The following is a 23948-nucleotide window of genomic DNA, read 5'->3' on the forward strand; positions in this document are numbered from 1 at the left end:
GGAAGGCAGCCGCCACCCCAGCCGCTCCCGTGGTGGCTGGCCCGGACCCAGACTCCGCCGCAGGCCGGGGTGCCGTCCGTGCGGCCCACGAAGCCCTCGACCTGCACTTGGCCGCCCCCACCGGAGCCCAGCCGCGCCGCAGCCCCCTGTCTGCCCGTGTGTATCTCCACAGCTCCCTCCGGAAAAAGCCCACCCTCCGCCGTTTCGCCACGGCCGGGGGCGGGAGCGGGAGCGGGGGCGGGGGCTGGGACCGGTTCGCTGGGCTGGCTAGACACCAGGCGCCGGGTCCTGTGCTCGGCGGGTGGCGTGGGGGCAAGGGTGGCCTTGCTGGGGCTAAGGGGCCGTGCCGGCTCAATGGTGGCTCCCAGTGGGTTAAGGGCCGACTGCCGTCGGGCAGGAGGGCCGGCCAGGCCGTGGCTGGGCTGCGCCTAGCACTGTGTGGATTGACAGGGTGGGGAATGCACAAGGGACCGAGGGCCACAGGCCCTTAAGCCTCCGGGGCCAAGTCCTGTGAGCGTTGAGCGGCTCTGGGGCGGAGGGCCAAGCGCCTACAGGCCTGGAGGGTCCCGCCTGACCTGAGCTGCGAAGTCGCCCACAACTCCACCACCCCCGGGCCCTCGAGGCCTCCTGTCGCTTGCCTGGGCGGACGGCAGGGCCGCGCCGGAGAGGGTTGGCTGCCGGGCTGGCGGTGAGTCGCCAGCACCAGCGAAGCTAAGCCTCAAGAGGCACACCGTGGCCCCCGCTGCATTCTACGGCCACACCTCCCTGAACGCACCACACCTCGTCTGATCTCGGAAGCTAATCAGGGTCTGGCCTGTTTCGTACCTGGATGGGAGACCACATGGGAATACCGAGTGCTGTAGGCTTTTTTGCCTCCCGCTCCGCCTTGACATTTAGTGGCCCGCGGCCGAGGCCGCCTCCGCCCCCGCTGAGCACCGCTGCAGGCCTCACCTCCTCACGTCCCTCCCAACACAGCGCGCCGGAGGGATCGCTCCCCGCCGAGCTGGCTGGACATGCGGCCAGAATGCGGCCCTGGAAGGCAGCCGCCACCCCAGCCGCTCCCGTGGTGGCTGGCCCGGACCCAGACTCCGCCGCAGGCCGGGGTGCCGTCCGTGCGGCCCGCGAGGCCCTCGACCTGCACTTGGCCGCCCCCACCGGAGCCCAGCCGCGCCGCAGCCCCCTGTCTGCCCGTGTGTCTCTCCACAGCTCCCTCCGGAAAAAGCCCCCCCCTCCGCCGTTTCGCCACGGCCGGGGGCGGGAGCGGGGGCGGGGGCCGGGGCCGCTTCTCCGGGCCTGCCGGCCACCAGGGCCGGGGTCCTGTGCTCGGCGGGCGGCGTGGGGGCAAGGGGGGGCCTTGCTGGGGCTAAGGGGCCGTGCCCACTCCATGGTGGCTCCCAGTGGCTTCGGGCCAGCTGCTGCCCGGCCGGAGGGCCGGCCCGGCCGTGGCCGGGCTGCGCCTAACTCCGCGTGGGCGGGCAGGGGGGGATGCCCAAGGGACCGCGGCCGCCGGGCCCTGAAGCCTCCGGGGCCGCGTCCCTGTGAGCGTCGAGCGGGATCTGCGGCGGGGCGCCAAGCGCCGACGGGCCTGGAGCGTCCCGCCCGCCCTGGGCTGCGAGGTGGCCCACCACTCCGCCACCCCCGGGTCCCCGAGGCCTCCTGTCGCCTGCCTGGGCGGGCGGCAGGGCCCTGCCGGAGAGGGCTGGCCGCCGGCATGGCGGTAAGGCGCAGGCGCCAGCGAAGCTGGGCCTCAAGAGGCACCGCGCGGGCCCCTCCTGCGTCTACGGCCATACCACCCTGAACGCGCCCGATCTCGTCTGATCTCGGAAGCTAAGCAGGGTCGGGCCTGGTTAGTACTTGGATGGGAGACCGCCTGGGAATACCGGGTGCTGTAGGCTTTTTGCCTCCCGCTCCGCCTTCTCCTTTAGTCGCCCGCCGCCTCCGCCCCCGCCCCCGACCCCGCCCCCGCCGGGCACCGCTGCAGGCCCCACCTCCTCCGGCCCCTCCCACCACAGCGCGCCAGAGGGGGCGCTCTCCGCCTGCCTGGCCGGCCAGGCGGCCAGAAGGCGGCCCTGGAAGGCAGCCGCATCCCAGCCGCTCCCGGGGTGGCTGGCCTGAACCCAGACTCCGCCTCAGGCCCGGGTGCCGGCCGTGCGGCCCGCGAGCCCCTTGACCTGCACCTGGCCGCCCCCACTAGCGCCCAGCCCCGGCGCAGCCACCTATCTGCCGGTGTGTCTCTCCACAGCTCCCTCCGGAAAAAGCCCCCCCTCCGCCGTTTCGCCACGGCCGAGTGCGGGAGCGGGGTCGTGGGCCAGGACTCGTTCTCCGAACCGGCCGACCACTAGGCACCGGGAACAGTGCTCGGCAGTTGGCGTGGATGCAAGTGTGGCCTTGCTGGCTGTAATGGGCCATGCCAACACAATGGTGGCTCCCAGTGGATTCGGGGCAACTGCCGTCGGGCAGGAGGGCCGGCCCGGCCACGGCTAGGTTGTGCCTAGCACTGCGTGAGTGGACAGGGTTGGTAATGCCCGAGGGACCTAGGGCCAAGGGACATTAAGCCTCCGGGGCCACGTCCTTGTGAGCATCAAGCGGGACCTGGGGCGGAGCGCCAAGCACCTACGGGCCTGGAGGATCCCGCCTGACCTGAGCTGCGAGGTCGCCCTTGACTATGCAACCCCTGGGTCCCTGAGGCCTCCTGTCGCCAGCCTGGGCGGGCGGCAGGGCCTTGCTGAAGAGGGCTGACCGCCGAGCAGGGAGCAAGTCGCCAGCACCAGCGAAGCAAAGCCTCAAGAGGCACCCCGTGGCCCCGGCTGCCCTCTAAGGCCATACCACCCTGAACGTGCCCCATCTCGTCTGATCGCGGAAGCTAAGCAGGGTCGGGCCTGGTTAGTACTTGGATGGGAGACCGCCTGGGAATACCGGGTGCTGTAGGCTTTTTGCCTCCCGCTCCGCCTTCTCCTTTAGTCGCCCGCCGCCTCCGCCGCCGCCCCCGCCCCCGCCGAGCAGCGCTGCAGGCCCCACCTCCTCCGGCCCCTCCCACCACAGCGCGCCAGAGGGGGCGCTCCGCGCCGGCCTGGCCGGCCAGGCGGCCAGAAGGCGGCCCTGGAAGGCAGCCGCCACCCCAGCCGCTCCCGTGGTGGCTGGCCCGGACCCAGACTCCCCCCCCCCCACGCCCCCCCCCCCGCCCAGGCCGGGGTGCCGTCCGTGCCCGGCCACGAAGCCCTCGACCTGCACTTGGCCGCCCCCACCGGAGCCCAGCCGCGCCGCAGCCCCCTGTCTGCCCGTGTGTATCTCCACAGCTCCCTCCGGAAAAAGCCCACCCTCCGCCGTTTCGCCACGGCCGGGGGCGGGAGCGGGGGCGGGGGCTGGGACCGGTTCGCTGGGCTGGCTAGACACCAGGCGCCGGGTCCTGTGCTCGGCGGGTGGCGTGGGGGCAAGGGTGGCCTTGCTGGGGCTAAATGGTGGCTCCCAGTGGGTTAAGGGCCGACTGCCGTCGGGCAGGAGGGCCGGCCAGGCCGTGGCTGGGCTGCGCCTAGCACTGTGTGGATTGACAGGGTGGGGAATGCACAAGGGACCGAGGGCCACAGGCCCTTAAGCCTCCGGGGCCAAGTCCTGTGAGCGTTGAGCGGCTCTGGGGCGGAGGGCCAAGCGCCTACAGGCCTGGAGGGTCCCGCCTGACCTGAGCTGCGAAGTCGCCCACAACTCCACCACCCCCGGGCCCTCGAGGCCTCCTGTCGCTTGCCTGGGCGGACGGCAGGGCCGCGCCGGAGAGGGTTGGCTGCCGGGCTGGCGGTGAGTCGCCAGCACCAGCGAAGCTAAGCCTCAAGAGGCACACCGTGGCCCCCGCTGCATTCTACGGCCACACCTCCCTGAACGCACCACACCTCGTCTGATCTCGGAAGCTAATCAGGGTCTGGCCTGTTTCGTACCTGGATGGGAGACCACATGGGAATACCGAGTGCTGTAGGCTTTTTTGCCTCCCGCTCCGCCTTGACATTTAGTGGCCCGCGGCCGAGGCCGCCTCCGCCCCCGCTGAGCACCGCTGCAGGCCTCACCTCCTCACGTCCCTCCCAACACAGCGCGCCGGAGGGATCGCTCCCCGCCGAGCTGGCTGGACATGCGGCCAGAATGCGGCCCTGGAAGGCAGCCGCCACCCCAGCCGCTCCCGTGGTGGCTGGCCCGGACCCAGACTCCGCCGCAGGCCGGGGTGCCGTCCGTGCGGCCCGCGAGGCCCTCGACCTGCACTTGGCCGCCCCCACCGGAGCCCAGCCGCGCCGCAGCCCCCTGTCTGCCCGTGTGTCTCTCCACAGCTCCCTCCGGAAAAAGCCCCCCCCTCCGCCGTTTCGCCACGGCCGGGGGCGGGAGCGGGGGCGGGGGCCGGGGCCGCTTCTCCGGGCCTGCCGGCCACCAGGGCCGGGGTCCTGTGCTCGGCGGGCGGCGTGGGGGCAAGGGGGGGCCTTGCTGGGGCTAAGGGGCCGTGCCCACTCCATGGTGGCTCCCAGTGGCTTCGGGCCAGCTGCTGCCCGGCCGGAGGGCCGGCCCGGCCGTGGCCGGGCTGCGCCTAACTCCGCGTGGGCGGGCAGGGGGGGATGCCCAAGGGACCGCGGCCGCCGGGCCCTGAAGCCTCCGGGGCCGCGTCCCTGTGAGCGTCGAGCGGGATCTGCGGCGGGGCGCCAAGCGCCGACGGGCCTGGAGCGTCCCGCCCGCCCTGGGCTGCGAGGTGGCCCACCACTCCGCCACCCCCGGGTCCCCGAGGCCTCCTGTCGCCTGCCTGGGCGGGCGGCAGGGCCCTGCCGGAGAGGGCTGGCCGCCGGCATGGCGGTAAGGCGCAGGCGCCAGCGAAGCTGGGCCTCAAGAGGCACCGCGCGGGCCCCTCCTGCGTCTACGGCCATACCACCCTGAACGCGCCCGATCTCGTCTGATCTCGGAAGCTAAGCAGGGTCGGGCCTGGTTAGTACTTGGATGGGAGACCGCCTGGGAATACCGGGTGCTGTAGGCTTTTTGCCTCCCGCTCCGCCTTCTCCTTTAGTCGCCCGCCGCCTCCGCCCCCGCCCCCGCCCCCGCCCCCGCCGGGCACCGCTGCAGGCCCCACCTCCTCCGGCCCCTCCCACCACAGCGCGCCAGAGGGGGCGCTCTCCGCCTGCCTGGCCGGCCAGGCGGCCAGAAGGCGGCCCTGGAAGGCAGCCGCATCCCAGCCGCTCCCGGGGTGGCTGGCCTGAACCCAGACTCCGCCTCAGGCCCGGGTGCCGGCCGTGCGGCCCGCGAGCCCCTTGACCTGCACCTGGCCGCCCCCACTAGCGCCCAGCCCCGGCGCAGCCACCTATCTGCCGGTGTGTCTCTCCACAGCTCCCTCCGGAAAAAGCCCCCCCTCCGCCGTTTCGCCACGGCCGAGTGCGGGAGCGGGGTCGTGGGCCAGGACTCGTTCTCCGAACCGGCCGACCACTAGGCACCGGGAACAGTGCTCGGCAGTTGGCGTGGATGCAAGTGTGGCCTTGCTGGCTGTAATGGGCCATGCCAACACAATGGTGGCTCCCAGTGGATTCGGGGCAACTGCCGTCGGGCAGGAGGGCCGGCCCGGCCACGGCTAGGTTGTGCCTAGCACTGCGTGAGTGGACAGGGTTGGTAATGCCCGAGGGACCTAGGGCCAAGGGACATTAAGCCTCCGGGGCCACGTCCTTGTGAGCATCAAGCGGGACCTGGGGCGGAGCGCCAAGCACCTACGGGCCTGGAGGATCCCGCCTGACCTGAGCTGCGAGGTCGCCCTTGACTATGCAACCCCTGGGTCCCTGAGGCCTCCTGTCGCCAGCCTGGGCGGGCGGCAGGGCCTTGCTGAAGAGGGCTGACCGCCGAGCAGGGAGCAAGTCGCCAGCACCAGCGAAGCAAAGCCTCAAGAGGCACCCCGTGGCCCCGGCTGCCCTCTAAGGCCATACCACCCTGAACGTGCCCCATCTCGTCTGATCGCGGAAGCTAAGCAGGGTCGGGCCTGGTTAGTACTTGGATGGGAGACCGCCTGGGAATACCGGGTGCTGTAGGCTTTTTGCCTCCCGCTCCGCCTTCTCCTTTAGTCGCCCGCCGCCTCCGCCGCCGCCCCCGCCCCCGCCGAGCAGCGCTGCAGGCCCCACCTCCTCCGGCCCCTCCCACCACAGCGCGCCAGAGGGGGCGCTCCGCGCCGGCCTGGCCGGCCAGGCGGCCAGAAGGCGGCCCTGGAAGGCAGCCGCCACCCCAGCCGCTCCCGTGGTGGCTGGCCCGGACCCAGACTCCGCCGCAGGCCGGGGTGCCGTCCGTGCGGCCCACGAAGCCCTCGACCTGCACTTGGCCGCCCCCACCGGAGCCCAGCCGCGCCGCAGCCCCCTGTCTGCCCGTGTGTATCTCCACAGCTCCCTCCGGAAAAAGCCCACCCTCCGCCGTTTCGCCACGGCCGGGGGCGGGAGCGGGAGCGGGGGCGGGGGCTGGGACCGGTTCGCTGGGCTGGCTAGACACCAGGCGCCGGGTCCTGTGCTCGGCGGGTGGCGTGGGGGCAAGGGTGGCCTTGCTGGGGCTAAGGGGCCGTGCCGGCTCAATGGTGGCTCCCAGTGGGTTAAGGGCCGACTGCCGTCGGGCAGGAGGGCCGGCCAGGCCGTGGCTGGGCTGCGCCTAGCACTGTGTGGATTGACAGGGTGGGGAATGCACAAGGGACCGAGGGCCACAGGCCCTTAAGCCTCCGGGGCCAAGTCCTGTGAGCGTTGAGCGGCTCTGGGGCGGAGGGCCAAGCGCCTACAGGCCTGGAGGGTCCCGCCTGACCTGAGCTGCGAAGTCGCCCACAACTCCACCACCCCCGGGCCCTCGAGGCCTCCTGTCGCTTGCCTGGGCGGACGGCAGGGCCGCGCCGGAGAGGGTTGGCTGCCGGGCTGGCGGTGAGTCGCCAGCACCAGCGAAGCTAAGCCTCAAGAGGCACACCGTGGCCCCCGCTGCATTCTACGGCCACACCTCCCTGAACGCACCACACCTCGTCTGATCTCGGAAGCTAATCAGGGTCTGGCCTGTTTCGTACCTGGATGGGAGACCACATGGGAATACCGAGTGCTGTAGGCTTTTTTGCCTCCCGCTCCGCCTTGACATTTAGTGGCCCGCGGCCGAGGCCGCCTCCGCCCCCGCTGAGCACCGCTGCAGGCCTCACCTCCTCACGTCCCTCCCAACACAGCGCGCCGGAGGGATCGCTCCCCGCCGAGCTGGCTGGACATGCGGCCAGAATGCGGCCCTGGAAGGCAGCCGCCACCCCAGCCGCTCCCGTGGTGGCTGGCCCGGACCCAGACTCCGCCGCAGGCCGGGGTGCCGTCCGTGCGGCCCGCGAGGCCCTCGACCTGCACTTGGCCGCCCCCACCGGAGCCCAGCCGCGCCGCAGCCCCCTGTCTGCCCGTGTGTCTCTCCACAGCTCCCTCCGGAAAAAGCCCCCCCCTCCGCCGTTTCGCCACGGCCGGGGGCGGGAGCGGGGGCGGGGGCCGGGGCCGCTTCTCCGGGCCTGCCGGCCACCAGGGCCGGGGTCCTGTGCTCGGCGGGCGGCGTGGGGGCAAGGGGGGGCCTTGCTGGGGCTAAGGGGCCGTGCCCACTCCATGGTGGCTCCCAGTGGCTTCGGGCCAGCTGCTGCCCGGCCGGAGGGCCGGCCCGGCCGTGGCCGGGCTGCGCCTAACTCCGCGTGGGCGGGCAGGGGGGGATGCCCAAGGGACCGCGGCCGCCGGGCCCTGAAGCCTCCGGGGCCGCGTCCCTGTGAGCGTCGAGCGGGATCTGCGGCGGGGCGCCAAGCGCCGACGGGCCTGGAGCGTCCCGCCCGCCCTGGGCTGCGAGGTGGCCCACCACTCCGCCACCCCCGGGTCCCCGAGGCCTCCTGTCGCCTGCCTGGGCGGGCGGCAGGGCCCTGCCGGAGAGGGCTGGCCGCCGGCATGGCGGTAAGGCGCAGGCGCCAGCGAAGCTGGGCCTCAAGAGGCACCGCGCGGGCCCCTCCTGCGTCTACGGCCATACCACCCTGAACGCGCCCGATCTCGTCTGATCTCGGAAGCTAAGCAGGGTCGGGCCTGGTTAGTACTTGGATGGGAGACCGCCTGGGAATACCGGGTGCTGTAGGCTTTTTGCCTCCCGCTCCGCCTTCTCCTTTAGTCGCCCGCCGCCTCCGCCCCCGCCCCCGACCCCGCCCCCGCCGGGCACCGCTGCAGGCCCCACCTCCTCCGGCCCCTCCCACCACAGCGCGCCAGAGGGGGCGCTCTCCGCCTGCCTGGCCGGCCAGGCGGCCAGAAGGCGGCCCTGGAAGGCAGCCGCATCCCAGCCGCTCCCGGGGTGGCTGGCCTGAACCCAGACTCCGCCTCAGGCCCGGGTGCCGGCCGTGCGGCCCGCGAGCCCCTTGACCTGCACCTGGCCGCCCCCACTAGCGCCCAGCCCCGGCGCAGCCACCTATCTGCCGGTGTGTCTCTCCACAGCTCCCTCCGGAAAAAGCCCCCCCTCCGCCGTTTCGCCACGGCCGAGTGCGGGAGCGGGGTCGTGGGCCAGGACTCGTTCTCCGAACCGGCCGACCACTAGGCACCGGGAACAGTGCTCGGCAGTTGGCGTGGATGCAAGTGTGGCCTTGCTGGCTGTAATGGGCCATGCCAACACAATGGTGGCTCCCAGTGGATTCGGGGCAACTGCCGTCGGGCAGGAGGGCCGGCCCGGCCACGGCTAGGTTGTGCCTAGCACTGCGTGAGTGGACAGGGTTGGTAATGCCCGAGGGACCTAGGGCCAAGGGACATTAAGCCTCCGGGGCCACGTCCTTGTGAGCATCAAGCGGGACCTGGGGCGGAGCGCCAAGCACCTACGGGCCTGGAGGATCCCGCCTGACCTGAGCTGCGAGGTCGCCCTTGACTATGCAACCCCTGGGTCCCTGAGGCCTCCTGTCGCCAGCCTGGACGGGCGGCAGGGCCTTGCTGAAGAGGGCTGACCGCCGAGCAGGGAGCAAGTCGCCAGCACCAGCGAAGCAAAGCCTCAAGAGGCACCCCGTGGCCCCGGCTGCCCTCTAAGGCCATACCACCCTGAACGCGCCCCATCTCGTCTGATCTCGGAAGCTAAGCAGGGTCGGGCCTGGTTAGTACTTGGATGGGAGACCGCCTGGGAATACCGGGTGCTGTAGGCTTCTTGCCTCCCGCTCCGCCTTCTCCTTTAGTCGCCCGCCGCCTCCGCCCCCGCCCCCGCCCCCGCCGGGCAGCGCTGCAGGCCCCACCTCCTCCGGCCCCTCCCACCACAGCGCGCCAGAGGGGGCGCTCCGCGCCGGCCTGGCCGGCCAGGCGGCCAGAAGGCGGCCCTGGAAGGCAGCCGCCACCCCAGCCGCTCCCGTGGTGGCTGGCCCGGACCCAGACTCCGCCGCAGGCCGGGGTGCCGTCCGTGCGGCCCACGAAGCCCTCGACCTGCACTTGGCCGCCCCCACCGGAGCCCAGCCGCGCCGCAGCCCCCTGTCTGCCCGTGTGTATCTCCACAGCTCCCTCCGGAAAAAGCCCACGCTCCGCCGTTTCGCCACGGCCGGGGGCGGGAGCGGGGGTGGGGGCTGGGACCGGTTCGCTGGGCTGGCTAGACACCAGGCGCCGGGTCCTGTGCTCGGCGGGTGGCGTGGGGGCAAGGGTGGCCTTGCTGGGGCTAAGGGGCCGTGCCGGCTCAATGGTGGCTCCCAGTGGGTTAAGGGCCGACTGCCGTCGGGCAGGAGGGCCGGCCAGGCCGTGGCTGGGCTGCGCCTAGCACTGTGTGGATTGACAGGGTGGGGAATGCACAAGGGACCGAGGGCCACAGGCCCTTAAGCCTCCGGGGCCAAGTCCTGTGAGCGTTGAGCGGCTCTGGGGCGGAGGGCCAAGCGCCTACAGGCCTGGAGGGTCCCGCCTGACCTGAGCTGCGAAGTCGCCCACAACTCCACCACCCCCGGGCCCTCGAGGCCTCCTGTCGCTTGCCTGGGCGGACGGCAGGGCCGCGCCGGAGAGGGTTGGCTGCCGGGCTGGCGGTGAGTCGCCAGCACCAGCGAAGCTAAGCCTCAAGAGGCACACCGTGGCCCCCGCTGCATTCTACGGCCACACCTCCCTGAACGCACCACACCTCGTCTGATCTCGGAAGCTAATCAGGGTCTGGCCTGTTTCGTACCTGGATGGGAGACCACATGGGAATACCGAGTGCTGTAGGCTTTTTTGCCTCCCGCTCCGCCTTGACATTTAGTGGCCCGCGGCCGAGGCCGCCTCCGCCCCCGCTGAGCACCGCTGCAGGCCTCACCTCCTCACGTCCCTCCCAACACAGCGCGCCGGAGGGATCGCTCCCCGCCGAGCTGGCTGGACATGCGGCCAGAATGCGGCCCTGGAAGGCAGCCGCCACCCCAGCCGCTCCCGTGGTGGCTGGCCCGGACCCAGACTCCGCCGCAGGCCGGGGTGCCGTCCGTGCGGCCCGCGAGGCCCTCGACCTGCACTTGGCCGCCCCCACCGGAGCCCAGCCGCGCCGCAGCCCCCTGTCTGCCCGTGTGTCTCTCCACAGCTCCCTCCGGAAAAAGCCCCCCCCTCCGCCGTTTCGCCACGGCCGGGGGCGGGAGCGGGGGCGGGGGCCGGGGCCGCTTCTCCGGGCCTGCCGGCCACCAGGGCCGGGGTCCTGTGCTCGGCGGGCGGCGTGGGGGCAAGGGGGGGCCTTGCTGGGGCTAAGGGGCCGTGCCCACTCCATGGTGGCTCCCAGTGGCTTCGGGCCAGCTGCTGCCCGGCCGGAGGGCCGGCCCGGCCGTGGCCGGGCTGCGCCTAACTCCGCGTGGGCGGGCAGGGGGGGATGCCCAAGGGACCGCGGCCGCCGGGCCCTGAAGCCTCCGGGGCCGCGTCCCTGTGAGCGTCGAGCGGGATCTGCGGCGGGGCGCCAAGCGCCGACGGGCCTGGAGCGTCCCGCCCGCCCTGGGCTGCGAGGTGGCCCACCACTCCGCCACCCCCGGGTCCCCGAGGCCTCCTGTCGCCTGCCTGGGCGGGCGGCAGGGCCCTGCCGGAGAGGGCTGGCCGCCGGCATGGCGGTAAGGCGCAGGCGCCAGCGAAGCTGGGCCTCAAGAGGCACCGCGCGGGCCCCTCCTGCGTCTACGGCCATACCACCCTGAACGCGCCCGATCTCGTCTGATCTCGGAAGCTAAGCAGGGTCGGGCCTGGTTAGTACTTGGATGGGAGACCGCCTGGGAATACCGGGTGCTGTAGGCTTTTTGCCTCCCGCTCCGCCTTCTCCTTTAGTCGCCCGCCGCCTCCGCCCCCGCCCCCGCCCCCGCCCCCGCCGGGCACCGCTGCAGGCCCCACCTCCTCCGGCCCCTCCCACCACAGCGCGCCAGAGGGGGCGCTCTCCGCCTGCCTGGCCGGCCAGGCGGCCAGAAGGCGGCCCTGGAAGGCAGCCGCATCCCAGCCGCTCCCGGGGTGGCTGGCCTGAACCCAGACTCCGCCTCAGGCCCGGGTGCCGGCCGTGCGGCCCGCGAGCCCCTTGACCTGCACCTGGCCGCCCCCACTAGCGCCCAGCCCCGGCGCAGCCACCTATCTGCCGGTGTGTCTCTCCACAGCTCCCTCCGGAAAAAGCCCCCCCTCCGCCGTTTCGCCACGGCCGAGTGCGGGAGCGGGGTCGTGGGCCAGGACTCGTTCTCCGAACCGGCCGACCACTAGGCACCGGGAACAGTGCTCGGCAGTTGGCGTGGATGCAAGTGTGGCCTTGCTGGCTGTAATGGGCCATGCCAACACAATGGTGGCTCCCAGTGGATTCGGGGCAACTGCCGTCGGGCAGGAGGGCCGGCCCGGCCACGGCTAGGTTGTGCCTAGCACTGCGTGAGTGGACAGGGTTGGTAATGCCCGAGGGACCTAGGGCCAAGGGACATTAAGCCTCCGGGGCCACGTCCTTGTGAGCATCAAGCGGGACCTGGGGCGGAGCGCCAAGCACCTACGGGCCTGGAGGATCCCGCCTGACCTGAGCTGCGAGGTCGCCCTTGACTATGCAACCCCTGGGTCCCTGAGGCCTCCTGTCGCCAGCCTGGGCGGGCGGCAGGGCCTTGCTGAAGAGGGCTGACCGCCGAGCAGGGAGCAAGTCGCCAGCACCAGCGAAGCAAAGCCTCAAGAGGCACCCCGTGGCCCCGGCTGCCCTCTAAGGCCATACCACCCTGAACGTGCCCCATCTCGTCTGATCGCGGAAGCTAAGCAGGGTCGGGCCTGGTTAGTACTTGGATGGGAGACCGCCTGGGAATACCGGGTGCTGTAGGCTTTTTGCCTCCCGCTCCGCCTTCTCCTTTAGTCGCCCGCCGCCTCCGCCGCCGCCCCCGCCCCCGCCGAGCAGCGCTGCAGGCCCCACCTCCTCCGGCCCCTCCCACCACAGCGCGCCAGAGGGGGCGCTCCGCGCCGGCCTGGCCGGCCAGGCGGCCAGAAGGCGGCCCTGGAAGGCAGCCGCCACCCCAGCCGCTCCCGTGGTGGCTGGCCCGGACCCAGACTCCGCCGCAGGCCGGGGTGCCGTCCGTGCGGCCCACGAAGCCCTCGACCTGCACTTGGCCGCCCCCACCGGAGCCCAGCCGCGCCGCAGCCCCCTGTCTGCCCGTGTGTATCTCCACAGCTCCCTCCGGAAAAAGCCCACCCTCCGCCGTTTCGCCACGGCCGGGGGCGGGAGCGGGGGCGGGGGCTGGGACCGGTTCGCTGGGCTGGCTAGACACCAGGCGCCGGGTCCTGTGCTCGGCGGGTGGCGTGGGGGCAAGGGTGGCCTTGCTGGGGCTAAGGGGCCGTGCCGGCTCAATGGTGGCTCCCAGTGGGTTAAGGGCCGACTGCCGTCGGGCAGGAGGGCCGGCCAGGCCGTGGCTGGGCTGCGCCTAGCACTGTGTGGATTGACAGGGTGGGGAATGCACAAGGGACCGAGGGCCACAGGCCCTTAAGCCTCCGGGGCCAAGTCCTGTGAGCGTTGAGCGGCTCTGGGGCGGAGGGCCAAGCGCCTACAGGCCTGGAGGGTCCCGCCTGACCTGAGCTGCGAAGTCGCCCACAACTCCACCACCCCCGGGCCCTCGAGGCCTCCTGTCGCTTGCCTGGGCGGACGGCAGGGCCGCGCCGGAGAGGGTTGGCTGCCGGGCTGGCGGTGAGTCGCCAGCACCAGCGAAGCTAAGCCTCAAGAGGCACACCGTGGCCCCCGCTGCATTCTACGGCCACACCTCCCTGAACGCACCACACCTCGTCTGATCTCGGAAGCTAATCAGGGTCTGGCCTGTTTCGTACCTGGATGGGAGACCACATGGGAATACCGAGTGCTGTAGGCTTTTTTGCCTCCCGCTCCGCCTTGACATTTAGTGGCCCGCGGCCGAGGCCGCCTCCGCCCCCGCTGAGCACCGCTGCAGGCCTCACCTCCTCACGTCCCTCCCAACACAGCGCGCCGGAGGGATCGCTCCCCGCCGAGCTGGCTGGACATGCGGCCAGAATGCGGCCCTGGAAGGCAGCCGCCACCCCAGCCGCTCCCGTGGTGGCTGGCCCGGACCCAGACTCCGCCGCAGGCCGGGGTGCCGTCCGTGCGGCCCGCGAGGCCCTCGACCTGCACTTGGCCGCCCCCACCGGAGCCCAGCCGCGCCGCAGCCCCCTGTCTGCCCGTGTGTCTCTCCACAGCTCCCTCCGGAAAAAGCCCCCCCCTCCGCCGTTTCGCCACGGCTGGGGGCGGGAGCGGGGGCGGGGGCCGGGGCCGCTTCTCCGGGCCTGCCGGCCACCAGGGCCGGGGTCCTGTGCTCGGCGGGCGGCGTGGGGGCAAGGGGGGGCCTTGCTGGGGCTAAGGGGCCGTGCCCACTCCATGGTGGCTCCCAGTGGCTTCGGGCCAGCTGCTGCCCGGCCGGAGGGCCGGCCCGGCCGTGGCCGGGCTGCGCCTAACTCCGCGTGGGCGGGCAGGGGGGGATGCCCAAGGGACCGCGGCCGCCGGGCCCTGAAGCCTCCGGGGCCGCGTCCCTGTGAGCGTCGAGCGGGATCTGCGGCGGGGCGCCAAGCGCCGACGGGCCTGGAGCGTCCCGCCCGCCCTGGGCTGCGAGGTGGCCCACCACTCCGCCACCCCCGGGTCCCCGAGGCCTCCTGTCGCCTGCCTGGGCGGGCGGCAGGGCCCTGCCGGAGAGGGCTGGCCGCCGGCATGGCGGTAAGGCGCAGGCGCCAGCGAAGCTGGGCCTCAAGAGGCACCGCGCGGGCCCCTCCTGCGTCTACGGCCATACCACCCTGAACGCGCCCGATCTCGTCTGATCTCGGAAGCTAAGCAGGGTCGGGCCTGGTTAGTACTTGGATGGGAGACCGCCTGGGAATACCGGGTGCTGTAGGCTTTTTGCCTCCCGCTCCGCCTTCTCCTTTAGTCGCCCGCCGCCTCCGCCCCCGCCCCCGCCCCCGCCCCCGCCGGGCACCGCTGCAGGCCCCACCTCCTCCGGCCCCTCCCACCACAGCGCGCCAGAGGGGGCGCTCTCCGCCTGCCTGGCCGGCCAGGCGGCCAGAAGGCGGCCCTGGAAGGCAGCCGCATCCCAGCCGCTCCCGGGGTGGCTGGCCTGAACCCAGACTCCGCCTCAGGCCCGGGTGCCGGCCGTGCGGCCCGCGAGCCCCTTGACCTGCACCTGGCCGCCCCCACTAGCGCCCAGCCCCGGCGCAGCCACCTATCTGCCGGTGTGTCTCTCCACAGCTCCCTCCGGAAAAAGCCCCCCCTCCGCCGTTTCGCCACGGCCGAGTGCGGGAGCGGGGTCGTGGGCCAGGACTCGTTCTCCGAACCGGCCGACCACTAGGCACCGGGAACAGTGCTCGGCAGTTGGCGTGGATGCAAGTGTGGCCTTGCTGGCTGTAATGGGCCATGCCAACACAATGGTGGCTCCCAGTGGATTCGGGGCAACTGCCGTCGGGCAGGAGGGCCGGCCCGGCCACGGCTAGGTTGTGCCTAGCACTGCGTGAGTGGACAGGGTTGGTAATGCCCGAGGGACCTAGGGCCAAGGGACATTAAGCCTCCGGGGCCACGTCCTTGTGAGCATCAAGCGGGACCTGGGGCGGAGCGCCAAGCACCTACGGGCCTGGAGGATCCCGCCTGACCTGAGCTGCGAGGTCGCCCTTGACTATGCAACCCCTGGGTCCCTGAGGCCTCCTGTCGCCAGCCTGGGCGGGCGGCAGGGCCTTGCTGAAGAGGGCTGACCGCCGAGCAGGGAGCAAGTCGCCAGCACCAGCGAAGCAAAGCCTCAAGAGGCACCCCGTGGCCCCGGCTGCCCTCTAAGGCCATACCACCCTGAACGTGCCCCATCTCGTCTGATCGCGGAAGCTAAGCAGGGTCGGGCCTGGTTAGTACTTGGATGGGAGACCGCCTGGGAATACCGGGTGCTGTAGGCTTTTTGCCTCCCGCTCCGCCTTCTCCTTTAGTCGCCCGCCGCCTCCGCCGCCGCCCCCGCCCCCGCCGAGCAGCGCTGCAGGCCCCACCTCCTCCGGCCCCTCCCACCACAGCGCGCCAGAGGGGGCGCTCCGCGCCGGCCTGGCCGGCCAGGCGGCCAGAAGGCGGCCCTGGAAGGCAGCCGCCACCCCAGCCGCTCCCGTGGTGGCTGGCCCGGACCCAGACTCCGCCGCAGGCCGGGGTGCCGTCCGTGCGGCCCACGAAGCCCTCGACCTGCACTTGGCCGCCCCCACCGGAGCCCAGCCGCGCCGCAGCCCCCTGTCTGCCCGTGTGTATCTCCACAGCTCCCTCCGGAAAAAGCCCACCCTCCGCCGTTTCGCCACGGCCGGGGGCGGGAGCGGGGGCGGGGGCTGGGACCGGTTCGCTGGGCTGGCTAGACACCAGGCGCCGGGTCCTGTGCTCGGCGGGTGGCGTGGGGGCAAGGGTGGCCTTGCTGGGGCTAAGGGGCCGTGCCGGCTCAATGGTGGCTCCCAGTGGGTTAAGGGCCGACTGCCGTCGGGCAGGAGGGCCGGCCAGGCCGTGGCTGGGCTGCGCCTAGCACTGTGTGGATTGACAGGGTGGGGAATGCACAAGGGACCGAGGGCCACAGGCCCTTAAGCCTCCGGGGCCAAGTCCTGTGAGCGTTGAGCGGCTCTGGGGCGGAGGGCCAAGCGCCTACAGGCCTGGAGGGTCCCGCCTGACCTGAGCTGCGAAGTCGCCCACAACTCCACCACCCCCGGGCCCTCGAGGCCTCCTGTCGCTTGCCTGGGCGGACGGCAGGGCCGCGCCGGAGAGGGTTGGCTGCCGGGCTGGCGGTGAGTCGCCAGCACCAGCGAAGCTAAGCCTCAAGAGGCACACCGTGGCCCCCGCTGCATTCTACGGCCACACCTCCCTGAACGCACCACACCTCGTCTGATCTCGGAAGCTAATCAGGGTCTGGCCTGTTTCGTACCTGGATGGGAGACCACATGGGAATACCGAGTGCTGTAGGCTTTTTTGCCTCCCGCTCCGCCTTGACATTTAGTGGCCCGCGGCCGAGGCCGCCTCCGCCCCCGCTGAGCACCGCTGCAGGCCTCACCTCCTCACGTCCCTCCCAACACAGCGCGCCGGAGGGATCGCTCCCCGCCGAGCTGGCTGGACATGCGGCCAGAATGCGGCCCTGGAAGGCAGCCGCCACCCCAGCCGCTCCCGTGGTGGCTGGCCCGGACCCAGACTCCGCCGCAGGCCGGGGTGCCGTCCGTGCGGCCCGCGAGGCCCTCGACCTGCACTTGGCCGCCCCCACCGGAGCCCAGCCGCGCCGCAGCCCCCTGTCTGCCCGTGTGTCTCTCCACAGCTCCCTCCGGAAAAAGCCCCCCCCTCCGCCGTTTCGCCACGGCCGGGGGCGGGAGCGGGGGCGGGGGCCGGGGCCGCTTCTCCGGGCCTGCCGGCCACCAGGGCCGGGGTCCTGTGCTCGGCGGGCGGCGTGGGGGCAAGGGGGGGCCTTGCTGGGGCTAAGGGGCCGTGCCCACTCCATGGTGGCTCCCAGTGGCTTCGGGCCAGCTGCTGCCCGGCCGGAGGGCCGGCCCGGCCGTGGCCGGGCTGCGCCTAACTCCGCGTGGGCGGGCAGGGGGGGATGCCCAAGGGACCGCGGCCGCCGGGCCCTGAAGCCTCCGGGGCCGCGTCCCTGTGAGCGTCGAGCGGGATCTGCGGCGGGGCGCCAAGCGCCGACGGGCCTGGAGCGTCCCGCCCGCCCTGGGCTGCGAGGTGGCCCACCACTCCGCCACCCCCGGGTCCCCGAGGCCTCCTGTCGCCTGCCTGGGCGGGCGGCAGGGCCCTGCCGGAGAGGGCTGGCCGCCGGCATGGCGGTAAGGCGCAGGCGCCAGCGAAGCTGGGCCTCAAGAGGCACCGCGCGGGCCCCTCCTGCGTCTACGGCCATACCACCCTGAACGCGCCCGATCTCGTCTGATCTCGGAAGCTAAGCAGGGTCGGGCCTGGTTAGTACTTGGATGGGAGACCGCCTGGGAATACCGGGTGCTGTAGGCTTTTTGCCTCCCGCTCCGCCTTCTCCTTTAGTCGCCCGCCGCCTCCGCCCCCGCCCCCGCCCCCGCCCCCGCCGGGCACCGCTGCAGGCCCCACCTCCTCCGGCCCCTCCCACCACAGCGCGCCAGAGGGGGCGCTCTCCGCCTGCCTGGCCGGCCAGGCGGCCAGAAGGCGGCCCTGGAAGGCAGCCGCATCCCAGCCGCTCCCGGGGTGGCTGGCCTGAACCCAGACTCCGCCTCAGGCCCGGGTGCCGGCCGTGCGGCCCGCGAGCCCCTTGACCTGCACCTGGCCGCCCCCACTAGCGCCCAGCCCCGGCGCAGCCACCTATCTGCCGGTGTGTCTCTCCACAGCTCCCTCCGGAAAAAGCCCCCCCTCCGCCGTTTCGCCACGGCCGAGTGCGGGAGCGGGGTCGTGGGCCAGGACTCGTTCTCCGAACCGGCCGACCACTAGGCACCGGGAACAGTGCTCGGCAGTTGGCGTGGATGCAAGTGTGGCCTTGCTGGCTGTAATGGGCCATGCCAACACAATGGTGGCTCCCAGTGGATTCGGGGCAACTGCCGTCGGGCAGGAGGGCCGGCCCGGCCACGGCTAGGTTGTGCCTAGCACTGCGTGAGTGGACAGGGTTGGTAATGCCCGAGGGACCTAGGGCCAAGGGACATTAAGCCTCCGGGGCCACGTCCTTGTGAGCATCAAGCGGGACCTGGGGCGGAGCGCCAAGCACCTACGGGCCTGGAGGATCCCGCCTGACCTGAGCTGCGAGGTCGCCCTTGACTATGCAACCCCTGGGTCCCTGAGGCCTCCTGTCGCCAGCCTGGGCGGGCGGCAGGGCCTTGCTGAAGAGGGCTGACCGCCGAGCAGGGAGCAAGTCGCCAGCACCAGCGAAGCAAAGCCTCAAGAGGCACCCCGTGGCCCCGGCTGCCCTCTAAGGCCATACCACCCTGAACGTGCCCCATCTCGTCTGATCGCGGAAGCTAAGCAGGGTCGGGCCTGGTTAGTACTTGGATGGGAGACCGCCTGGGAATACCGGGTGCTGTAGGCTTTTTGCCTCCCGCTCCGCCTTCTCCTTTAGTCGCCCGCCGCCTCCGCCGCCGCCCCCGCCCCCGCCGAGCAGCGCTGCAGGCCCCACCTCCTCCGGCCCCTCCCACCACAGCGCGCCAGAGGGGGCGCTCCGCGCCGGCCTGGCCGGCCAGGCGGCCAGAAGGCGGCCCTGGAAGGCAGCCGCCACCCCAGCCGCTCCCGTGGTGGCTGGCCCGGACCCAGACTCCGCCGCAGGCCGGGGTGCCGTCCGTGCGGCCCACGAAGCCCTCGACCTGCACTTGGCCGCCCCCACCGGAGCCCAGCCGCGCCGCAGCCCCCTGTCTGCCCGTGTGTATCTCCACAGCTCCCTCCGGAAAAAGCCCACCCTCCGCCGTTTCGCCACGGCCGGGGGCGGGAGCGGGGGCGGGGGCTGGGACCGGTTCGCTGGGCTGGCTAGACACCAGGCGCCGGGTCCTGTGCTCGGCGGGTGGCGTGGGGGCAAGGGTGGCCTTGCTGGGGCTAAGGGGCCGTGCCGGCTCAATGGTGGCTCCCAGTGGGTTAAGGGCCGACTGCCGTCGGGCAGGAGGGCCGGCCAGGCCGTGGCTGGGCTGCGCCTAGCACTGTGTGGATTGACAGGGTGGGGAATGCACAAGGGACCGAGGGCCACAGGCCCTTAAGCCTCCGGGGCCAAGTCCTGTGAGCGTTGAGCGGCTCTGGGGCGGAGGGCCAAGCGCCTACAGGCCTGGAGGGTCCTGCCTGACCTGAGCTGCGAAGTCGCCCACAACTCCACCACCCCCGGGCCCTCGAGGCCTCCTGTCGCTTGCCTGGGCGGACGGCAGGGCCGCGCCGGAGAGGGTTGGCTGCCGGGCTGGCGGTGAGTCGCCAGCACCAGCGAAGCTAAGCCTCAAGAGGCACACCGTGGCCCCCGCTGCATTCTACGGCCACACCTCCCTGAACGCACCACACCTCGTCTGATCTCGGAAGCTAATCAGGGTCTGGCCTGTTTCGTACCTGGATGGGAGACCACATGGGAATACCGAGTGCTGTAGGCTTTTTTGCCTCCCGCTCCGCCTTGACATTTAGTGGCCCGCGGCCGAGGCCGCCTCCGCCCCCGCTGAGCACCGCTGCAGGCCTCACCTCCTCACGTCCCTCCCAACACAGCGCGCCGGAGGGATCGCTCCCCGCCGAGCTGGCTGGACATGCGGCCAGAATGCGGCCCTGGAAGGCAGCCGCCACCCCAGCCGCTCCCGTGGTGGCTGGCCCGGACCCAGACTCCGCCGCAGGCCGGGGTGCCGTCCGTGCGGCCCGCGAGGCCCTCGACCTGCACTTGGCCGCCCCCACCGGAGCCCAGCCGCGCCGCAGCCCCCTGTCTGCCCGTGTGTCTCTCCACAGCTCCCTCCGGAAAAAGCCCCCCCCTCCGCCGTTTCGCCACGGCCGGGGGCGGGAGCGGGGGCGGGGGCCGGGGCCGCTTCTCCGGGCCTGCCGGCCACCAGGGCCGGGGTCCTGTGCTCGGCGGGCGGCGTGGGGGCAAGGGGGGGCCTTGCTGGGGCTAAGGGGCCGTGCCCACTCCATGGTGGCTCCCAGTGGCTTCGGGCCAGCTGCTGCCCGGCCGGAGGGCCGGCCCGGCCGTGGCCGGGCTGCGCCTAACTCCGCGTGGGCGGGCAGGGGGGGATGCCCAAGGGACCGCGGCCGCCGGGCCCTGAAGCCTCCGGGGCCGCGTCCCTGTGAGCGTCGAGCGGGATCTGCGGCGGGGCGCCAAGCGCCGACGGGCCTGGAGCGTCCCGCCCGCCCTGGGCTGCGAGGTGGCCCACCACTCCGCCACCCCCGGGTCCCCGAGGCCTCCTGTCGCCTGCCTGGGCGGGCGGCAGGGCCCTGCCGGAGAGGGCTGGCCGCCGGCATGGCGGTAAGGCGCAGGCGCCAGCGAAGCTGGGCCTCAAGAGGCACCGCGCGGGCCCCTCCTGCGTCTACGGCCATACCACCCTGAACGCGCCCGATCTCGTCTGATCTCGGAAGCTAAGCAGGGTCGGGCCTGGTTAGTACTTGGATGGGAGACCGCCTGGGAATACCGGGTGCTGTAGGCTTTTTGCCTCCCGCTCCGCCTTCTCCTTTAGTCGCCCGCCGCCTCCGCCCCCGCCCCCGCCCCCGCCCCCGCCGGGCACCGCTGCAGGCCCCACCTCCTCCGGCCCCTCCCACCACAGCGCGCCAGAGGGGGCGCTCTCCGCCTGCCTGGCCGGCCAGGCGGCCAGAAGGCGGCCCTGGAAGGCAGCCGCATCCCAGCCGCTCCCGGGGTGGCTGGCCTGAACCCAGACTCCGCCTCAGGCCCGGGTGCCGGCCGTGCGGCCCGCGAGCCCCTTGACCTGCACCTGGCCGCCCCCACTAGCGCCCAGCCCCGGCGCAGCCACCTATCTGCCGGTGTGTCTCTCCACAGCTCCCTCCGGAAAAAGCCCCCCCTCCGCCGTTTCGCCACGGCCGAGTGCGGGAGCGGGGTCGTGGGCCAGGACTCGTTCTCCGAACCGGCCGACCACTAGGCACCGGGAACAGTGCTCGGCAGTTGGCGTGGATGCAAGTGTGGCCTTGCTGGCTGTAATGGGCCATGCCAACACAATGGTGGCTCCCAGTGGATTCGGGGCAACTGCCGTCGGGCAGGAGGGCCGGCCCGGCCACGGCTAGGTTGTGCCTAGCACTGCGTGAGTGGACAGGGTTGGTAATGCCCGAGGGACCTAGGGCCAAGGGACATTAAGCCTCCGGGGCCACGTCCTTGTGAGCATCAAGCGGGACCTGGGGCGGAGCGCCAAGCACCTACGGGCCTGGAGGATCCCGCCTGACCTGAGCTGCGAGGTCGCCCTTGACTATGCAACCCCTGGGTCCCTGAGGCCTCCTGTCGCCAGCCTGGGCGGGCGGCAGGGCCTTGCTGAAGAGGGCTGACCGCCGAGCAGGGAGCAAGTCGCCAGCACCAGCGAAGCAAAGCCTCAAGAGGCACCCCGTGGCCCCGGCTGCCCTCTAAGGCCATACCACCCTGAACGTGCCCCATCTCGTCTGATCGCGGAAGCTAAGCAGGGTCGGGCCTGGTTAGTACTTGGATGGGAGACCGCCTGGGAATACCGGGTGCTGTAGGCTTTTTGCCTCCCGCTCCGCCTTCTCCTTTAGTCGCCCGCCGCCTCCGCCGCCGCCCCCGCCCCCGCCGAGCAGCGCTGCAGGCCCCACCTCCTCCGGCCCCTCCCACCACAGCGCGCCAGAGGGGGCGCTCCGCGCCGGCCTGGCCGGCCAGGCGGCCAGAAGGCGGCCCTGGAAGGCAGCCGCCACCCCAGCCGCTCCCGTGGTGGCTGGCCCGGACCCAGACTCCGCCGCAGGCCGGGGTGCCGTCCGTGCGGCCCACGAAGCCCTCGACCTGCACTTGGCCGCCCCCACCGGAGCCCAGCCGCGCCGCAGCCCCCTGTCTGCCCGTGTGTATCTCCACAGCTCCCTCCGGAAAAAGCCCACCCTCCGCCGTTTCGCCACGGCCGGGGGCGGGAGCGGGGGCGGGGGCTGGGACCGGTTCGCTGGGCTGGCTAGACACCAGGCGCCGGGTCCTGTGCTCGGCGGGTGGCGTGGGGGCAAGGGTGGCCTTGCTGGGGCTAAGGGGCCGTGCCGGCTCAATGGTGGCTCCCAGTGGGTTAAGGGCCGACTGCCGTCGGGCAGGAGGGCCGGCCAGGCCGTGGCTGGGCTGCGCCTAGCACTGTGTGGATTGACAGGGTGGGGAATGCACAAGGGACCGAGGGCCACAGGCCCTTAAGCCTCCGGGGCCAAGTCCTGTGAGCGTTGAGCGGCTCTGGGGCGGAGGGCCAAGCGCCTACAGGCCTGGAGGGTCCCGCCTGACCTGAGCTGCGAAGTCGCCCACAACTCCACCACCCCCGGGCCCTCGAGGCCTCCTGTCGCTTGCCTGGGCGGACGGCAGGGCCGCGCCGGAGAGGGTTGGCTGCCGGGCTGGCGGTGAGTCGCCAGCACCAGCGAAGCTAAGCCTCAAGAGGCACACCGTGGCCCCCGCTGCATTCTACGGCCACACCTCCCTGAACGCACCACACCTCGTCTGATCTCGGAAGCTAATCAGGGTCTGGCCTGTTTCGTACCTGGATGGGAGACCACATGGGAATACCGAGTGCTGTAGGCTTTTTTGCCTCCCGCTCCGCCTTGACATTTAGTGGCCCGCGGCCGAGGCCGCCTCCGCCCCCGCTGAGCACCGCTGCAGGCCTCACCTCCTCACGTCCCTCCCAACACAGCGCGCCGGAGGGATCGCTCCCCGCCGAGCTGGCTGGACATGCGGCCAGAATGCGGCCCTGGAAGGCAGCCGCCACCCCAGCCGCTCCCGTGGTGGCTGGCCCGGACCCAGACTCCGCCGCAGGCCGGGGTGCCGTCCGTGCGGCCCGCGAGGCCCTCGACCTGCACTTGGCCGCCCCCACCGGAGCCCAGCCGCGCCGCAGCCCCCTGTCTGCCCGTGTGTCTCTCCACAGCTCCCTCCGGAAAAAGCCCCCCCCTCCGCCGTTTCGCCACGGCCGGGGGCGGGAGCGGGGGCGGGGGCCGGGGCCGCTTCTCCGGGCCTGCCGGCCACCAGGGCCGGGGTCCTGTGCTCGGCGGGCGGCGTGGGGGCAAGGGGGGGCCTTGCTGGGGCTAAGGGGCCGTGCCCACTCCATGGTGGCTCCCAGTGGCTTCGGGCCAGCTGCTGCCCGGCCGGAGGGCCGGCCCGGCCGTGGCCGGGCTGCGCCTAACTCCGCGTGGGCGGGCAGGGGGGGATGCCCAAGGGACCGCGGCCGCCGGGCCCTGAAGCCTCCGGGGCCGCGTCCCTGTGAGCGTCGAGCGGGATCTGCGGCGGGGCGCCAAGCGCCGACGGGCCTGGAGCGTCCCGCCTGCCCTGGGCTGCGAGGTGGCCCACCACTCCGCCACCCCCGGGTCCCCGAGGCCTCCTGTCGCCTGCCTGGGCGGGCGGCAGGGCCCTGCCGGAGAGGGCTGGCCGCCGGCATGGCGGTAAGGCGCAGGCGCCAGCGAAGCTGGGCCTCAAGAGGCACCGCGCGGGCCCCTCCTGCGTCTACGGCCATACCACCCTGAACGCGCCCGATCTCGTCTGATCTCGGAAGCTAAGCAGGGTCGGGCCTGGTTAGTACTTGGATGGGAGACCGCCTGGGAATACCGGGTGCTGTAGGCTTTTTGCCTCCCGCTCCGCCTTCTCCTTTAGTCGCCCGCCGCCTCCGCCCCCGCCCCCGCCCCCGCCCCCGCCGGGCACCGCTGCAGGCCCCACCTCCTCCGGCCCCTCCCACCACAGCGCGCCAGAGGGGGCGCTCTCCGCCTGCCTGGCCGGCCAGGCGGCCAGAAGGCGGCCCTGGAAGGCAGCCGCATCCCAGCCGCTCCCGGGGTGGCTGGCCTGAACCCAGACTCCGCCTCAGGCCCGGGTGCCGGCCGTGCGGCCCGCGAGCCCCTTGACCTGCACCTGGCCGCCCCCACTAGCGCCCAGCCCCGGCGCAGCCACCTATCTGCCGGTGTGTCTCTCCACAGCTCCCTCCGGAAAAAGCCCCCCCTCCGCC

General features: G+C 72.7%; 9 non-coding genes and 14 pseudogenes across 9 annotated transcripts; all 23 read left to right on the forward strand.

Moving 5' to 3' along the window:
* The first annotated feature begins 747 nt into the window (after window positions 1-747).
* LOC133083223 (5S ribosomal RNA) lies at window positions 748-866 on the forward strand (annotated as a pseudogene).
* Window positions 867-1776: 910 nt separating this feature from the next.
* On the forward strand, window positions 1777-1895 carry LOC133083291 (5S ribosomal RNA). Its single transcript, XR_009699209.1, has one exon. It is a non-coding gene; the product is annotated as a 5S ribosomal RNA (ribosomal RNA).
* Window positions 1896-2812: 917 nt separating this feature from the next.
* LOC133083156 (5S ribosomal RNA) lies at window positions 2813-2931 on the forward strand (annotated as a pseudogene).
* A 917-nt stretch (window positions 2932-3848) lies between these two features.
* LOC133083224 (5S ribosomal RNA) lies at window positions 3849-3967 on the forward strand (annotated as a pseudogene).
* A 910-nt stretch (window positions 3968-4877) lies between these two features.
* On the forward strand, window positions 4878-4996 carry LOC133083292 (5S ribosomal RNA). The gene has a single exon (XR_009699210.1). It is a non-coding gene; the product is annotated as a 5S ribosomal RNA (ribosomal RNA).
* A 917-nt stretch (window positions 4997-5913) lies between these two features.
* On the forward strand, window positions 5914-6032 carry LOC133083157 (5S ribosomal RNA; annotated as a pseudogene).
* Window positions 6033-6949: 917 nt separating this feature from the next.
* LOC133083225 (5S ribosomal RNA) lies at window positions 6950-7068 on the forward strand (annotated as a pseudogene).
* Window positions 7069-7978: 910 nt separating this feature from the next.
* Window positions 7979-8097, forward strand: LOC133083293 (5S ribosomal RNA). Its single transcript, XR_009699211.1, has one exon. It is a non-coding gene; the product is annotated as a 5S ribosomal RNA (ribosomal RNA).
* Window positions 8098-9014: 917 nt separating this feature from the next.
* LOC133083109 (5S ribosomal RNA) lies at window positions 9015-9133 on the forward strand. Its single transcript, XR_009699172.1, has one exon. It is a non-coding gene; the product is annotated as a 5S ribosomal RNA (ribosomal RNA).
* Window positions 9134-10044: 911 nt separating this feature from the next.
* LOC133083226 (5S ribosomal RNA) lies at window positions 10045-10163 on the forward strand (annotated as a pseudogene).
* A 910-nt stretch (window positions 10164-11073) lies between these two features.
* LOC133083295 (5S ribosomal RNA) lies at window positions 11074-11192 on the forward strand. The gene has a single exon (XR_009699213.1). It is a non-coding gene; the product is annotated as a 5S ribosomal RNA (ribosomal RNA).
* A 917-nt stretch (window positions 11193-12109) lies between these two features.
* Window positions 12110-12228, forward strand: LOC133083159 (5S ribosomal RNA; annotated as a pseudogene).
* Window positions 12229-13139: 911 nt separating this feature from the next.
* LOC133083227 (5S ribosomal RNA) lies at window positions 13140-13258 on the forward strand (annotated as a pseudogene).
* A 910-nt stretch (window positions 13259-14168) lies between these two features.
* On the forward strand, window positions 14169-14287 carry LOC133083297 (5S ribosomal RNA). The gene has a single exon (XR_009699214.1). It is a non-coding gene; the product is annotated as a 5S ribosomal RNA (ribosomal RNA).
* Window positions 14288-15204: 917 nt separating this feature from the next.
* On the forward strand, window positions 15205-15323 carry LOC133083160 (5S ribosomal RNA; annotated as a pseudogene).
* A 911-nt stretch (window positions 15324-16234) lies between these two features.
* LOC133083228 (5S ribosomal RNA) lies at window positions 16235-16353 on the forward strand (annotated as a pseudogene).
* Window positions 16354-17263: 910 nt separating this feature from the next.
* On the forward strand, window positions 17264-17382 carry LOC133083298 (5S ribosomal RNA). Its single transcript, XR_009699215.1, has one exon. It is a non-coding gene; the product is annotated as a 5S ribosomal RNA (ribosomal RNA).
* A 917-nt stretch (window positions 17383-18299) lies between these two features.
* LOC133083161 (5S ribosomal RNA) lies at window positions 18300-18418 on the forward strand (annotated as a pseudogene).
* A 911-nt stretch (window positions 18419-19329) lies between these two features.
* On the forward strand, window positions 19330-19448 carry LOC133083230 (5S ribosomal RNA; annotated as a pseudogene).
* Window positions 19449-20358: 910 nt separating this feature from the next.
* On the forward strand, window positions 20359-20477 carry LOC133083299 (5S ribosomal RNA). The gene has a single exon (XR_009699216.1). It is a non-coding gene; the product is annotated as a 5S ribosomal RNA (ribosomal RNA).
* Window positions 20478-21394: 917 nt separating this feature from the next.
* LOC133083162 (5S ribosomal RNA) lies at window positions 21395-21513 on the forward strand (annotated as a pseudogene).
* Window positions 21514-22424: 911 nt separating this feature from the next.
* Window positions 22425-22543, forward strand: LOC133083231 (5S ribosomal RNA; annotated as a pseudogene).
* Window positions 22544-23453: 910 nt separating this feature from the next.
* Window positions 23454-23572, forward strand: LOC133083300 (5S ribosomal RNA). The gene has a single exon (XR_009699217.1). It is a non-coding gene; the product is annotated as a 5S ribosomal RNA (ribosomal RNA).
* The last annotated feature ends 376 nt before the right edge of the window (window positions 23573-23948 follow it).

Source organism: Eubalaena glacialis, unplaced genomic scaffold, assembly GCF_028564815.1.
Source record: "Eubalaena glacialis isolate mEubGla1 unplaced genomic scaffold, mEubGla1.1.hap2.+ XY scaffold_248_1, whole genome shotgun sequence".
In the NCBI taxonomy this organism is placed as follows: Eukaryota; Metazoa; Chordata; class Mammalia; order Artiodactyla; family Balaenidae; genus Eubalaena; species Eubalaena glacialis.